General features: G+C 47.2%; 1 protein-coding gene and 1 long non-coding RNA gene across 3 annotated transcripts in view; one reads left to right on the top strand and one right to left on the bottom strand.

The window, feature by feature from the left end:
• The window catches only part of TOP3B (DNA topoisomerase III beta), a 90,225-nt gene that overhangs the window by 60,764 nt on the left and 13,558 nt on the right, over nucleotides 1-15,903 (bottom strand). The window lies entirely within an intron of this gene.
• Nucleotides 3,047-15,329, top strand: LOC141951241 (uncharacterized). 2 transcript variants are annotated; one of them, XR_012631303.1, is made up of 3 exons: nucleotides 3,047-3,081; nucleotides 13,639-13,887; nucleotides 13,987-15,329. It is a non-coding gene; the product is annotated as an uncharacterized LOC141951241 (long non-coding RNA). The 2 variants fall into 2 exon arrangements; XR_012631302.1 differs by having other exon boundaries at nucleotides 13,639-15,329.

Below are 15,903 nucleotides of genomic sequence, written 5' to 3'. Positions count from 1 at the left end.
AAAATCAGCTTTTCTCCCTCCCCTCCTTGATGTTTAAAAATGATAAAAACGCCATTCTTCTCCAGCATTGGATGTTTGCAAGAAGCCCTTCTTTAAAGCAAACTAACAGCAGAACAAATGTCTTTTCTCAGCCTTCCTTTCCAAAGGGAGGGGAGAGCACAACTGCACATTTGCAGCAAAACAACACCCAAAAAACATCCAAGGAATTCCCCAATGTCCCCCAGCGCCGAAACACACAAATTAAATCAATCAATCCAGCACCGCAGCAGAGCAACCCTCCTTTCGAAGAGTGGGAAGGAGTCCCGTGGCAAGGGCTGTGGTACACAAGCGACAGATCTGGGGCTGGGGACCAAGGACTGGCGGTGGGGACCTTCCATTAACTTTATTTACAGTTTGGCCAAAATTAAACTGACAAACCCGTTCGGAGCTTGCTGTAAAGTTACACATTTTTCACGTAAACATCCAAGGCAGTTGCCTTTCTCTAGGATGTGTCATTTCCTGTGTAGCTATAATAATATATTAAGTAAAGGGATAGCAATGAATTTACATATTTACATATGTATAGATGCTGTGCACAGGAAAGATAGCAGGATGTTGTGTATATACAACAGCAGAATTCGGCAGAAAACATTTTGTTAAAAAGTTTGGGAAACGACCACACTGAAATAAGAAACATGCTTCAAATATTCTTGGCATTCAAGACAAGGCTGGCAAGGAAAGATTTACGAACAAGTCAGTGTGGGACAGGAAAGCTGCTATGTTTAAAGATTCGGGGAGGTGGATGTCATGCTCAGGACACAGGTCACCAAAAAGAGCTACAAAACCAACTTAGTTCTTACCTGCTCCCCACGGGCTTTATTTTACTCTGAGTCGTGTGATGCTAAACATTTAGCAAGGCAGTCATAAGGAGACTCTCTGGCGACTGATAGCAAGCTGAAGGAATTAACTGCAGGGATATAGGGGCTCACCTTTGCTCCAGGAAGGACATCTTTCTTTTTGCTGTAAGATATCTACTTTTTTTCCAGCAGTAAAGTGTCAAACCCACAAAGGAAGCGATATAATTAGTGCTGGTACCTACTACGAACTCGGATCTCTGAAGAGAGACCAGTACAGCTTTTCAAATGTCTACCATTTTGAAATCAGAAAAACATTTTCTAATAGACAGAAGAATCCCTCTTGAATCCCCCCTGGCCCTTTTGAATTCACGCCCTGCCTTACATCAAACGCTTTTTTGCTGATTAACTGCACAATCAGGTCCCTGCAGATCAGGGGAAGAATGGAGAAGAGAAAAGCAACCTCTTTTCCAGAGAACAATACCATTATTTCAGCTCCATTGGACAGGAATGTGTGATTTCACAGCCCACTGCCCTTCTCTCCCATCTCCAAAAACACTGCCAGAGATCCACTGCTCCAAGTCCCCACCCATTAGTACCCAGATCCAGCATTTACAACTTGGGTTCAATATTTGTGCGCGGGGGGCTATGCACATGTATGCATACATATATGGAGAAAATATCCAAATCAGAAACAACTCCCAAGCCCAAGAATAGATACAAAGGAAGTTTAGTTTATTTTTAAAAATAGCTAATATCCTTTTTCTTGTATAATGTAAATTCTAGTTCACACGCACACAAGTTATATTTTGGGGTTGGATTTGGTATGAAAGTAGTTAACAACTGAAAGGAAAAGATATTTTTAAATTAAAATAATTCAACAGTTTAGAGAGATATATACTTTTTTTCAAAGACAGATTACTTAGTAAAATGCCAGTAAATACAGGGTTGTTTTTGAAAAAAAAAAAAAAGAAAAGAAAAAAAAAGAGCCTTTTTACCCACGAAAGTGTATTGCTTTCTCACAGCTTACCCGGTTCCTTTGCTGTTAAGTTTGTCTCATTGGAGTATGAAAACATTTTCATTTTACAAACATCTGTTGAAATCAATTGTTGAAGGGCTGATCCACAGAAGGAACTGTGTATTTTAAAGGGGAAGCAACTGCACAGTTGTGAGTTTGTTAGTTAACAATATGGCAGAAATCTTTTTGGAAAAGAAACTCACCAAGACATTTCCCTGTGAGAGAGACTGTCTCTCAATGACTCCCTCAGTCTTTGTTTATTCATTTTTCAACGATTCCTGTGTTTTACAATTTGCAGGGCAAGAGAAATACTAGAGAGCTCCCTCCCCAGCCCTTAAACTTTGATATCGCCTGATTTCAGCTCAACCGCGTGTACAAAAGGAAAAGCTCTTGTTGTCATGAAAGTGCACTGAAGTGACCTGGTGTGTTTTAGTCGGTCACAATTAAATCCCCTGCTTGGCTCAGCCCGCGGCGAGCGCGGCTGCGGGAGGAGCGGGAGGGGAGCGTGGCCATCCGCGCCGCCGGTCCGCGCGGGAGGGGAGCAGCCGCCCCCCGGGGGCAGGCACCCACCCAGCCCCCCCCCCCCCCAGCAAACGCTCCCCTACTACAGCAAGAATCACTGTTCTAAATTCGACAAATTTAGCGATTTGTTTAGCCCGGACAGAGCTTGCTTTTCGGAAAGAGGGTCGAGCTTTGAAACCGAAATAGACACAAAATAGCTGCAACCTCTTGGGCAGAGCAGCCCCCCCGCGACCACACCTCTCCGGTCCGGGACCGCTGGGGATCAGTTTTGTTCCCCCAACACCAGCACTGCCGAACAAAAGAGAGAAAGAGAGAGAAAATAATATTTGCTCAGGTCCCCCCTCTGTTCGCCTTTGATTTATCTGCTTACAACCGGGACCCCCTCAGTTGAAACAAAAAATCAATGAAAATGTAGTTGGAGAAAAGGCGGGCAAACTACTGAAAAAAAAAAAAATTTGTGAATGGAAGAATGTGTTTGTGCATTCATTGTTAAAATAAAGAGCGTGCCGTGACGTAGGCACCCGGCCGCCAATGGGCGAGGGGATAATATTTTTAAATATCCTCCCCGGGAGCCAATGGCGGAGGCGGTGGCAAAGACTAGCGCAGGGGCGAGCCAATGGCGGGGGAGGTATGCTAATGAGGAGTTGGTCAGGCAGGAGCTGAATGTCAACTAGTCAAAGATGGAGGCTGGAGCGGGGAGGCCATGAGGTTGGTACTGGAGGATTTGCCCACGTTCCGATCGAGCAGGGAGCGACGCCGAGGCGCGCCCGGTGCGGCGGCGGCCGGCGGCGGGAGGCGGGGGGGGTGGGGGGGAGCGCCGAGCCGCGCCGCTCTCGCCACCTCTTTTGCGCCTCTTTTGGCAACTTTCCCCCCCGCGGCGCGGGGAGCCGTCCCTCCCGCCGCCAGGTACCGCGGGGCCCGCCGGCCCGCGCCGCCGCATCCGCCCGCCCGGGCGGAAATGGCGGGAGCTGCGGGCCCCGGGGCGGGGGGGGGGGTGTTGCGGGGTGACGGCGGGGCGCGCCGCCACCGCGGCTCTGACAATGGCCCGCGGGGCGAGCGGCAGCGGGCCGAGAGGTGCCCCCCGCCCGGGGCAGCGGGGGGGAGGGGGGCGGTGGGCGGCGGCGGAGAGAGCGAGGCGGGGGGAGGGGGGGGCCCCGCTTGCCGGCGGCGCCCCTCGCCCTCCTCCCGTGCGGGGGCTCCCCGGCGGGGCCGGGCGCTTCCCGGAGAGGTTTCCCGGCGGAGCGGGCGGGCGCGGGAGCCTTTTCCTCCCCCTTTCCCAACTGTAGCGGTTTCCCCAGCGAAGTTCTCGCCGGTCGGTTTGCTTTCTGGCGTGCGATCGATCCGAGGGCTTCAAGCGAGCCAGCGGCGGAGCCGCCTCGGGCGGGAGCGGGGCCGGGAATAAAACTTGCGAGCGGCAGAAGTGGGAAATCGCTGTCTGTGTCCGCCGAAAATGGAGGGAGCGGAGGGGACGGGTGCGGGTCTGCATCGTCCGTGCGCGAAGTGCCGCAGAAGTACTGCGAGAGACGGTTGCTGGCAGGCTTGGCTGAAAATCTCTAGATAGTGGTGAGCTAATTTTTTTTTTTTTTCCCCTCCTCTCTCAAACATTTCACCTATGCAAACACTTCTGAGAAATTGAGTGGGATCCCACGAATCAAATTGTGGCCGCCGGAGCCGAGCCCGCTCCCTCCCCACCCCCAGCCCCGCGCCGAGGATTGTGTTTCACGGGAGGGCTCGCGTGTGCTGCCCGCTCATTGTGCCACACAGCTCCTCGTGGAAAATACTATTCCCGTTTTTAAACGCAGCAAAACTCCTGTCTCTAGATACCGTGTAGAATTGTTTTGCTAAACGATCCCGGTTTAGAACCCCCCTCTTTTTTTTTTTTTTTTTTTCCTTAAAACCCCCAAAGAGCGAGGCAATAAGTCACATGCTATCTCCAGCCACTATTTATATTGGCTTAATATTTAAATCTCGTAAAACTAATGCTTTGCTTAAATAGTCCAGAGTTTTTGCAATAAACCAGGGTGCGCAGCCCAAAGTGTTTCTTTGGCATTCTTGCACTTTGCCCCAATTCCGCTCCGTTTCCCTCCAGTGTGTGGTCTTCGAGTTGTGTAAGGAAAGCTCGTACCCTCGAACACAAACCTGGGGCTCTGGAATTAAAAAAAAAAACTTCCTAAAGTCTAAAGCACGTTCTTTCTTCTAGTTTTCTTTTTCTTTTCTTTTTCTTTCCTTCCTCCTTTCTCTCTTTCTTTTTTTTTTTCCCTTTTTTTATTTTTTTAAACATTTCCACACTAGTCTAGGTTTCTGGATTAGGGATAAATTATTGTACAAAAAAAGGAGGAAAAATTAAATCGGAAAATAATAATGATACAGTTTAAGATTCCAATTGGGTTGGGACATTTCCAAATCAATTGGCTTTTTGTTAATACTACTATGAAAAACTGACAACTAGAATTCATTTAGTGCATTTTCTCACTTAGCCCAAACTCCCCCAGACTTGAATCAGTTTAATTCATTTTAGCATTTGGTACAATTCTTACTTGTCTATACAGTTTATGGAAAGTTGTTCTCAAGTTTGGATTTCTTTGCATAGAATTTCTTTGCATTGTTTGAAGTTTGAAATCAAAGAATTTTATAATTTTTCAAGTGATTCTTATTTAACAGTTACATTTTCCAGCTTTAAGTTTGAAATTGTTTAGAGAAACAAATGGTAAACAGTTTGAAGCCTAAAGACTAACAAGTTGACTTTTAAATGTTACTTATTGCTAAAATTATTTGGAATGTCTGATTTGTAATGATTAACTGCTGTTTTCTCCTTACTACCCATATATTCTTTTTGAAAAAGGAAAAATTACAGTAGTGATGTTTTCATGATGCAAGTAGATGATTTTTAAAGGTCTCTCACTCCTGGATGGCAGTTGTTTTGAAAGCTTGTTTAGATGCTTGTGTAAAATCGCAAGACTTCCTTAGCAATTAAAAATAAAATAATTTAAGCTACTAGCAAGCATGTATGTAATAAATACCAAATATTTTAGCAGATGATTCAGAGGAAAGCAATAGTAAGGATATGAACTTCTCCTCCATTGTGTCTTTAAGATAATGTTTAATCTAATTCATTACACCTACTTTTGTAAAATACTGGGGTGCTGAAATGCAAGGAGGACAATCCCAATTTTGGTCTTTGCTTTCACATGCTCTAATGCAACACATTTACCTTTAGAAGAAAAAAAAAGTCCCTAAAACAAGCTTATCTAAGTTCTTGCTGAAGTTAATTCAAGATGCAGTTGTGAAATATTAAGATCTCATTTTAAAGAATGACATTGAATCAATGTGGTTGTTGAAAAAACTCCTTTTTTTTTTGAATGTAACAAATCTGTTTTAGAGTAAATCATGCACAGAAGGCCATCACTTGGAGAAGTTTCTAACTGATTTATCATTTATTTTGGAAAGTCTCTGAAGTATGCTGTTGTCCAGAGCCCTTTTTCTGTTGTACTACTGGCAATTATGATGAGCAGTGCAATATTAAAAGGGCATTGGCTGGCAGAAACATGACCCCCTTTAGCAGCCCACCCTCTTCAGAGTGGGCAAACAACCCTAAAATAGATGCCTCCTCCAGTGTATTTATGCACGTGTGTGAAATAAGGTTTTATACATGTGGGAGTGGTTTTAAATAAGGAGAGAGATTCTGGGTTATACATTTTTATATGTCTTTCTATAGAAATGGGCTGGAATAATTTAAACACATTCCATTTAAAACATAAGCTCCAAACATTTCTGGGAGCTTTCAAGGCATCACATTATCTGCTTTGTTTACCAATAACTTGTGAGTAATTAATTATTAATTTCTACACACATCCATACAATATCTACATTGAAATTTTATAATGATTTCTTTATAGTTCTTCCCCTTATAGAAACTTTCCCCTATATGTTTAAGGTGGTCCCTATCAATGTCTATAGGGATTTAATGATGTTGATTTGTTTCTAAGAATCTGTGGTGTTTATACTGTGAATTTTGAGTGGTGACACACAGATATGTGTGAGATTGAAGCACAGACGCTAGGTATTTTTGTACGCAAGTCTCATCATTTCTGTAACATTTTCCATAGCAAATCAAAGCACTGTGTATTTATACCATTCTATATACACACACATCAGCCTTTTTCATCTGCACTGGTCAACCACCATAAAATACACAGCACAATTAAGAAAACTTTTGAAGGCACAGGAAAGGGCTGGCACTTTCTGTGATTTATTTAAATTATGTAGTTCAGATTCATTGACTGACCAATTTGGGTTTTGTGGAAACACATACATTTGGGGATGCTGAATTATGTCCCTTGTTCTTCTATTCTCCATTACTGTAACGAAATAATTTGTATAAAACCTTTATAACGTACTGTGCCTAGATATACTGGGCATGTAGCAAGACTTGAATGGTTTGTTTAACAAGCCATACTAACAGTGGTCTTTCTCTCTCTCTCTCTCTTTTTTTTCTTCTCTGTCATTTTTTTAAAACTAACTTTTTGTTGTTGGTGGTTTTTTACCTTGTCTAATTACGATTGCAAATAAACTTCATCATGCAGAGTTTTATTGGGGCTAAACATAAAAACGTTATTGTGGTTAACACTGTAATGTAACAGTCCCTTACAAAAGGATGCAGGGACAGCTGTGCAGAACGTGACAGTGGCTGCTGGTATCGCTGGCTCTGACAATGTTGCACTACTGTCTGCACAAATAAAGCAGTGCAATAATATTGTCAAAGCATTTGGTTCCAGTCCTAATACATCCTTTATGATCAGTTACTGTTGCACACCCAGCCCCTGACATTATGGGATTCTGTAGTTATTTAATACATTTTAGTAGGGAACCAGCCCCCTACTCTGATTTCTTCCCCCCACCGCAAAGGCTTGAGCGAGCGTTAAAATGTCAAGATCATGTAGAAATTGCCAAAAAAATCCCTACCCTTGTGTTTGTTTGTTTGTTTTGTGTTTAGGTTGAGTGGTCTGTATGGAAATTCCTTGGGTTTTGTTCCCCTTTTTGACTGCTTCAGTGTACAAAATGGATTGCCCTTTCTGCCACTAGCATGGGTTTGTGTGTCCAAGTTGTAAAATAAAAAGCTGGCCTATTCACATTTTAAAGCCCTCTTGTCCTCCTTTAGAGCAATCACCACGTTTAAAAATATCCTGACCAGGTTTGAATATTTTCTTTCCACTGCTTTAAAAATTAGAGTTTTATGAACCTAAGGATGTTATTGTTGTGTATAGAATTCAGTGGCTTTAATATATACACGTATTCACAGGCAATTTAATTTTTGCTTCCTATTGATACATTTTTCAAGTTCCATCGTATTTCACTTTTAGAGGAATTACTGTTAAGATTAAAGCAATATTGATACTTTCATTTTCATTAAAAAAAAAGTAGAAGGCACCTAAATAATAATCAATAGGTTTTGAAAGACAGTCTTTCCCTGTACTTCCCAATAGCAACGTGGAGTGAGTCTGAGAGACGCAGGGATGATGTAGGCCTAGGAACAGGAATATTGCATTCAGAATTGATCTTTAAATAACAATATGTTGGTGACTGTCACTCGTGGTGTAGTTGGAGGCAGATGTGGTATTTTCGCTTGCAGCTGCTAAGAAAGGGGTTTGGAGGGCTGGGGGATGGGACCTTCCTCTCTTCCTTTTTTTTTTTTCCCCTGAAGCCTTGAGCTGTTACCTTGGGAGCAAAGGGTGGGGGTGGGGAGAGCCGTCATATTGGAAATCAAATCTAGGTAAAGGAGTGTTTTCAGATTGCACTGCACATCCCAAACCAGGCCGGGGTGTGCTAGTGAGCAAGCCATGGGGAGGCAGAAAATGGAGGACCTCATCCTGAGGGGAGGGGTGTGTGTCCCATTTTAGAGGGACACGGGGAAGCCGAATCCTCAATAACGCGCTCCAGTTCTTCAATGAATGAGGGAGCAAACAAAAGACACCTTTTCAGTCCCTCTGTTTCTGGTGAGGATCTGAAGCCTGTCTCCTTTTCACGCCCAGAGGAGAAGGCTAAGCCTCCGCGCCTGAACCGGAGGCACGGTGCTGGTGGCGGATGCGGTACGGCTTCCAGGCCTCAGTGGAGGTAACCTGAGCCGCCATGGCTCCCTTTCGCTAGAGCTTTTCTTTTCATCCATCTCTGCATTGTAGCACGGTTGCCATTTTTGTGTGTGTTAAGGAACAGGGAGGCCTGTTTAGCTTTGGCACTTTCCTCTCCTCCTAATTTTTGATTAATTAAAAAGTAGGAGAGAGTGAAATCTGTAAGGGCTCTGCTGGGGGGGGTGTCTTTCCCCCCCCGCCATCAATAGGAGCGCAAGAGTGACCAGAGTGGAAGCGTGAGGGGCCCTTCGCTGCCCCTGGCCAAGGAGGACAGGAAGGAGGGTGGACCAGCAAGGAGCTGGAAGCCACCCTGGAGCGGGGCAGTGCTTTGTTCTGTGTGTGTGTGTACTCATGGAGCCCATCGGAGAGTGGAAATAAGTGCTAGTGAAAGCCTTGGTGGGGCTGATGCTGGGCTGTAAGATGGCCTCTCGGACGTGTGAGCCTGCCTTGTTTGGAGGTGGAGAAATCACAGGGGGAATAGATGCATACTTGTTTTCCTATGTAAAGTTATGTCTTTAAAAATAATATGGTCGCTACACTTGAAAACCTCCCCTGGGCGTGGGGGGGGGAGATTTGAGGCGTGTGGTTCAGGGAAAGGCCTGTGTGGTGACAAGGACTATATCCCATTTGCACAGGGTGAGGGGACACCTTCTGAGGCCTCCTGGCTCCGACTGGGGCAATGGAGCCCACGGAGGGCCCTTCCCTGAGCACCAGCTCTCTTGCAGGCAGGCCCCGGGGATGTGGAGAGCGAGGACGGGGTTCCCTGCAGATTTGGGCCTGGGATGGAGGTTACACATTCCAAACCCTCCCTTCCCCACTCTGTCTTTCTCCTTTTTTTTTTTTTTTTTTAACCCTGCCTGGCTGAGGAATGTAACAGTGCAAAAAAAAAAAAAAAAAAGCACTGGAGGAAAGCAAAAAAAAAAAAAAAGAGAGGGGGGGATTCGGAAGCAAAGGCCCCTTCAGGAGTCTGTATTTGTGCAAGGGAAACCATTTGCATGTGTGTGGAGATGCCAGAGTTTGTCTCCAGTTGGGTCGGAGGGGGAGGGCGCGGGAGGAATGCGGGGAATCAGGTCGGGCTGCGGGGGGAAGGGCTCCGGCAGAGCCTCCATCCTGTTGTTGCATAAACTTGTTAAAAGAGCCCTCCTCTGTGGCGGCAGCGCACATAGGGCATTAGTGTGGCGGAGGAGGCCAGACCTGCGCCCTGGCTACACAACCAATTGGAGCGGAAAGTGAAATCAGATGGTTTAAGTTTTCAGAGGGATTTTTTTTTTTTTTTTTTTCTGGGGGACTTTTTGAGTCATTGCATTGAGTGCTAGATCTGTGTTAAGGTCGCTCCTGCTCTCGCCGCTCTTGGGTGGTTTGGGGAAGGGAGGTGGCTGGGCCAGGGCAGGAGGTGCTGCTTCCCCTCTTGCGGTGCCCCTGGCTCCGGCCCTAGAGACTTGGGCTTGGGGGCCCATGGAGAAATCGCACCCCCTACCCCTGCAGGCAAGGGGATGGGCGGGTTGTGGGGAGCTGGGGTGTGTAATGAGGGGAGCCTGTCCCCTGCCATGGGGGAAGAGTTATTTGGGGGACCCTGAGATCAGCCCCACATATGCTCCTTGCCTAGCCAAGGCAACTACAAGACCTTTCACTTGCCCTGCTCTAGATGCAGGGCCAGAAGTGGGATCGGCACTTCCAAGGTGATAGGATTTAGCCCTATTTTGCTCCTGCATTTAGTACCACAAGTCTTTTTTTTTTTTTTTTTTTTTTTTTCCATCAGACAGCAGAGCGCTGGTAAACACCATGCAGAAAAGCCGTATTGTGGGGTTACAAAGTCTAGGCTGTTTAAGGAGCTCTGTCATTCCTTTTAATGGAGCTCACTGACGCAGATCTGGCTTCTGCCAGCCGAGGAAATGTTGCTGCTGAGAAAAGGGTTATTGAAACCCACAAACTAAATATTATAAGCAAGAATCAAATGGCAGGACGTTCTGGAGTGTAATCCCTCCTGATTTCAGGAGAAGGGGAATGTATTGATAAGTGGCTGTGGGTGACAGAATCCCCAAGCTCGGTGGGTGAAACACACTTGGGAAGGTGGTGTTTTCAGAAAGGATTATCAACCCGTACTCTCTGGAGTCTCTCACACCTGGACAAGTTGACTCCTGCATGGAAGCAAGAATCCCCTTTTTCTCTGGACGGATTTGTACAAACTTGCTAGATAGACTTAAGGAGCCAGGACTGGAATGCTAAGAATTTTCTCTCTCTCTTTAAAAAAAAAAAAAAAAAAAAGAAAGAAAAAGAGAAAATTAAAAAGGCAACACTTTCCAGTTCTAAAACAATGATAAAATTATTAAATAGGATGGAAAACTCTAAATCAACTCTCAGCCTACAGCTGTTACCAAAGTGTTTGCTCTGACCTTTGGTAATAGTGTCAATTCCTCTGCAGAAAATATATCGTAGACTATATAATGTATTTAATTGCAAGATGGTTTTTAAATGGTGTCCTTTCCTCAGGCTAGTGAAATGGCTGTAACAAGGGAAACAAGGCTGGACTGAAGCTTTGTTGCCCTGCTATGTTTTGTGAGGTTGCAATGGAGAAGAAAATTAAAATAAAAAACACCCAAACGCTTGCCCCAAGTGGCATCTTTAACCACAAAAGAAACAAACAAACAGCAACAAAGGGAAGGGGAAATGGCTCCCTAAACTAAACCAGGGAAGACAAGGTCTGATCTCATGAGGAGACAGAGGCCTCTGAGCTTCAGAGAGTCAGCTCACTACTTTATTTATCCCAAAACTTCATTGTAAGGACAATTCAGTCTATTTGTCTGCTAACGTCAGAAAAAGGGAGCTTAAACATACAGCAATGACCCCAGTACAGTAAAAGATTCCCCCCCACATACTGCCAAAAAAAAAAAGAGCTTCCATTATTGAGCAACATACAGTGTTATTTCCATACTAGTCTGGGTGACATTTCCATTTAGTTTCTATAACTGTGATTAAAGGCGAGAGAGGTTTCTAAACATATCTAGAGATGCGGAGCCTCCTGGTGTATAAATAGCATGCATTTCATAATCTCGTGTTTAAATGTTTATTTTAAAATAACCCCCATATACATTCCAGAGAGTCTCCCTGCTATAGGACATAACGCAGCCCAGGCTTTGCATATTGTTTGCAAACTGGGGGAATACTGGAGATCGATTCAGTCTTTATTTTTCTTGTTTTGTTAAAAAAAAAGGGGGGGAAGGTGTGGGGCGTCCTGTGCCAATACACCATTTGGAGATAAGGAAATTTTTGAGACACGTCTAGGCTCTCAGCACAGATCCAGAAACATAAAGTAACTTAATTGCCTTTGCTTGGATCTTAACTTGTGGCTGACGTTTCTAATTACATCCCTTACCCTCTCCTGCCAGTTGTAGCTTCTGCAACTACTGAAATTCTTAAGTTGTGTAGAAATTGTCAAATCGTGCACACACACACACCCACTACTGATGCATTAGTAATGTGCAGATTGTACGTTTCCACTGTAAACTTGCCAGTGGGTTTGTCTCTTGGGCCACTGGAGAAGTTAAATTGTGTGTATTAAGTGTAAGCCTTGTTTGAGATAACATCGAGGCTGAAGAGTGGAAAAGACATGGTAAACAATAAACAAAATAGAGACTGGACGGGAATAGATGGAAAGGTAGGAATAGATGGAAAGGTAAGGCTGAATCTAGTTGTGTCTTTTTTTATGTTCTCAGTCCAACTGGATGTCTAGGTTGCAGGGATTGTTGAGAAGCAGTGGCAGGATTAAACCTGAAGTTTTGCCAAGGTAACGAGAATACAGAAGTTTGATAAAACTCATTCTGAGCTGCTTACAGCAATCTCTGTGAACATGGCCTTTTAATTAGTGTGAGCAAAGGTTAATACAAATAAATAATGTGGAAAAAAGATCCCTGTTTGCTTCCAACAAGCATCACAAAGGATGGGGAGAGTGAGGGGTTGGGGCAGATTGTAGATTTTGTTTATCAGTCCATTAGAAAAACAATTAATGGAGCTTCCCCTGTTCCCTTTTCTTTGGCATGTCCTCGGTTTTCGGCTGCTTTGGGCAAGTCAGGCAACATCAAAGGGGATGCAGGGCTGCCTCACACCAGCATGCCAAACGCCAAGGATCTCTAATGGCAAAGACCAGATGAATGTGGCATGCATAAATTAGCCAGGAATCCATGAATTAAGGGATTGTCTCTCCATTACACTCCTATTTAATCCACTGGAAAGTAGGCTGTGGAAAGAGAAGCTTAAAGTGTCAAAATCATGACCTGGTTTGGGATGGCCTGGGAATGACGTTTTCTTCCTCTGGACTCTCAAGTGTTCCTACGTGACAAACGCACTGGGGCAGGTTAACTGGGAGCCAGATTGCAGCAGAAGAGTCTAGTTGACAAAGCAGCCCTGAAGCTGGAGGTGTCTCGGCCCCTCCTTGGGAATCATTTCTGTGGCTCTTGGTGTGTTCAGTGCTAACCCAGCCCCAGCTGAAGATTGTGCCTTCCAGCCTAGGACAGAAAAGGTGCTGGGGAGGGGGGAGAGGAGAAGAAAAAGCCAAACAAAACAAGCTAGGGCAAAACACGCGTGCGTCTCCAAACACTGTTTAATCTGTGTGCATTAATGTGAAGTCAGTGCTGGAGAGCCAGTGCTGGAGAGCCAGCCTTGGAGATCCTGTTTCGCTTTCTAATTTTTGGTGTGTACTTAATCCCGTGATTTCCAATGAAGGGAGGGATATTTTAAAACATTGGGCTCTCCAAGTAGGACAGCCCTAGAAAAGAAGTTCTCTGAGGGCTTGATGCCTGTTACTAAGAGGTTCAAAATACAGCTATCAGTTAAATCAAATAAATAGTGCTTCTCAGCCTCTAACAGCTAGGCAGCTAATTGACTGAGGTTATTAATAAAGGAGAGAAATTTACACAGAATAAGAACGTGAGAACTGGGGATGGAGGTACAGAAACCTGGATAAAATCCACACTGGAGTTAAATACATCCTGGGAGAAAGGGGTAGCCTACGCCCATGCACAGATTCTGTGGGGTCGGAGGTTTACTCCATTCCTGCACCCCCCACCCTCCCGGGAGCACACGGTGCTGTGATCCGTAGGGCAGTGCACTGCTTTCTAACTTTTTACCCCTTCCCCATTTGCAGGCATGGAATGAAGCTCCCTCCAGTCACCTGCCGCAAGACACATTATCCAGCTTCCTAACCTTAAGGATGAGACCCTATCAATATTGCCTCTGCTTTTGTGATCAGGGTAGTAGTGCAATATTGCTTATAGGGTCTTTTCTTTTGAGGGTTATTCTTCACGGAGAGAAGAAAGCCACAGCAGGAAAAATTAATCCTATGTGCCCATCGAGTTAAGGGAAAAGTTGTGAAATGCTGAGCGTTGTTAGATAGGCAAGTAATTGTGCAGAGATGTTATTTGTGACAAATAATCGTGCTATTGTGGTGACTCAGGTTGTGAGTAATGGACATATTTTTGATGCTATCACCCAGGATTCAAAACGGCCTCGTGTTTAAAACGCACAAGCAGTGATTGAAACCGGAGAAACCCATCATGGCTCCGTTTTAAGATAGTGTGAGTCCCGAGACGTTTGAAGGGTGCCTGTTTTACATAATGATGTAAACACCCACCAAGGGATGGGAGGAGATACATAGCCACACTTGCTGTTTCGGTGCCTGATCCCAGCCGGAAAACCAGTGCGATGCGAAGCCGAGCATAGCACAAAGAGGCCGAGGCTCTAATCCCAATAACCTCCTCGAAACAAAGCTCATATGCCTCTGCCCGGCGAGCACGGCCCGCCAGCTCCTGCGCCGGGCCCTGCCGCCCGGGGGCTGTTCCGGGGCCGGGCGCTGCCACCGGCCCTTCCCGAGAGCTGTTCACTGAGGTACGTGGGAACGGAGCAGGGACGGGGGTGTTAAATCTCCTCTCTGCTTTGTGAGGGATCAGCTGGGGGCTGACAGCAGCCGGGATGGCCGAGTGGGTGGCCCTGCCTTCCATTTCAGGTGGTCCCCGCGGTCCCTTTCGGGACCTCAGGGGCCCAGGGAAAGGGACGGTGGGAGGGGACGGGGGGCCGGATCAGGGCGCGGCGGAGGAGCCGCTGCCGCGGGGCTTTTCCGAGCCGGTCCCCGGGCGGCGTGGGGCCGCTGCGGCGCGTCTCCCCGCGGCGGCCGGGCGGGGCGGGGAGGGAGGGCCCGGAGCCCGCCGGCGGGGCCGTGCCCGCCCGTTGTACGGCTGACCCTGCCGCCGCCCGGGGTGTAACACCCCCCACGCCCCCCAGCATCATTCCGGGAGGAGGCGGCCAGCTCGGGGACAAAGCCAGGAACACCCCCCCGCCCCGGGCTCTCCCTCCGTGCCCCCCAGCCCGGCGGCCGGGCTGCAGGCCGAGGGGCGGCCGCGGCTGCTGGGCCAGCGCTGGGACCACCGGGCGGGCTGCCCCTCTTTCCCTGTTGCACTACTGTCACGGTCGCAGCGAGCAGTGCAATAATGAAAGGGCGTCAGTGCGCCGGGGAGCGGCGAGAGCCGGGGATGAGCCGGTGACAGCGTGCGGGGACGGGACCGGACGTCCCGCCGCCCCCCCCCCCCCCCCCCGAGCCACCTTAACGGAGGGGGAGGCTTTGGTTGTGCAACTTTCTTTGTTTAAACACGCAGCGGCGGAGAGTGTGCGCGCAGGGGCAGGGCAAGGTGAGCGGCTCCGTGCACCGCCCTGCCCCGGGCCCGCGGCCACCGCCGCCCCCCCCCCCCCCCCCAACCCGGTCCGCGCTGCCCCGGGGCGTGGGGCGGGACGCCCCGCTGCTGTACCCGGCCACCACCAAATAAATAAAGTGACTCCCACGTCCCCTGTCGCTGCCTTTTCTTCCTGGTGGGTTTTCTTGCAGGTCACCAGCCCCTCCTGCCTCCCCCAGCAGCTACATGCAGATAAAAATCCCCTCGACGGGTTTTTGTCCGGCGATCCGGTGTGCTTAGTCGCCCGTTTGGTCTTTGTGGGGAGAGGTTGAAAACGCTTAATAGGAAAACGAGCGTCTTCCTTCACCGTGGAGCCTGAAACACGGGCTTAAGTCCTGCCCTAGTGCCGGGTTCAGCAGTGGGGGAGCACAGGTCGGGGAGCGAGTGTCTGGGGTGGGAGGGGAAGGGTTTGCAATAGTGGAGATGAGAACAGTGCTCTGCATCTGGGAGCTGTGCTGGGAAGGCCAGGAAATAGCCCTTTGATTAGTAGTGGCCATGGTGAAATGGATACTTCTATAAAAGAGGTCTGGGAAGGGTATTTCCTTTAGCAAAGGACCTTTCCACTCTGGCCTTTTGAACCTGCTCTTCTCCCTGGCACTGTTTCTGCTTCATCGTGACTTTTTGCAGAGGAAGGTGAGTGCAGAAAGCAGGCTGGCTGTAGGATAGGGATGCAGTCTAATCCTGAT

This window comes from Strix uralensis, chromosome 17, assembly GCF_047716275.1.
Source record: "Strix uralensis isolate ZFMK-TIS-50842 chromosome 17, bStrUra1, whole genome shotgun sequence".
Lineage (NCBI taxonomy): Eukaryota > Metazoa > Chordata > Aves > Strigiformes > Strigidae > Strix > Strix uralensis.
This window is presented reverse-complemented; position numbering and strand designations above follow the sequence as displayed.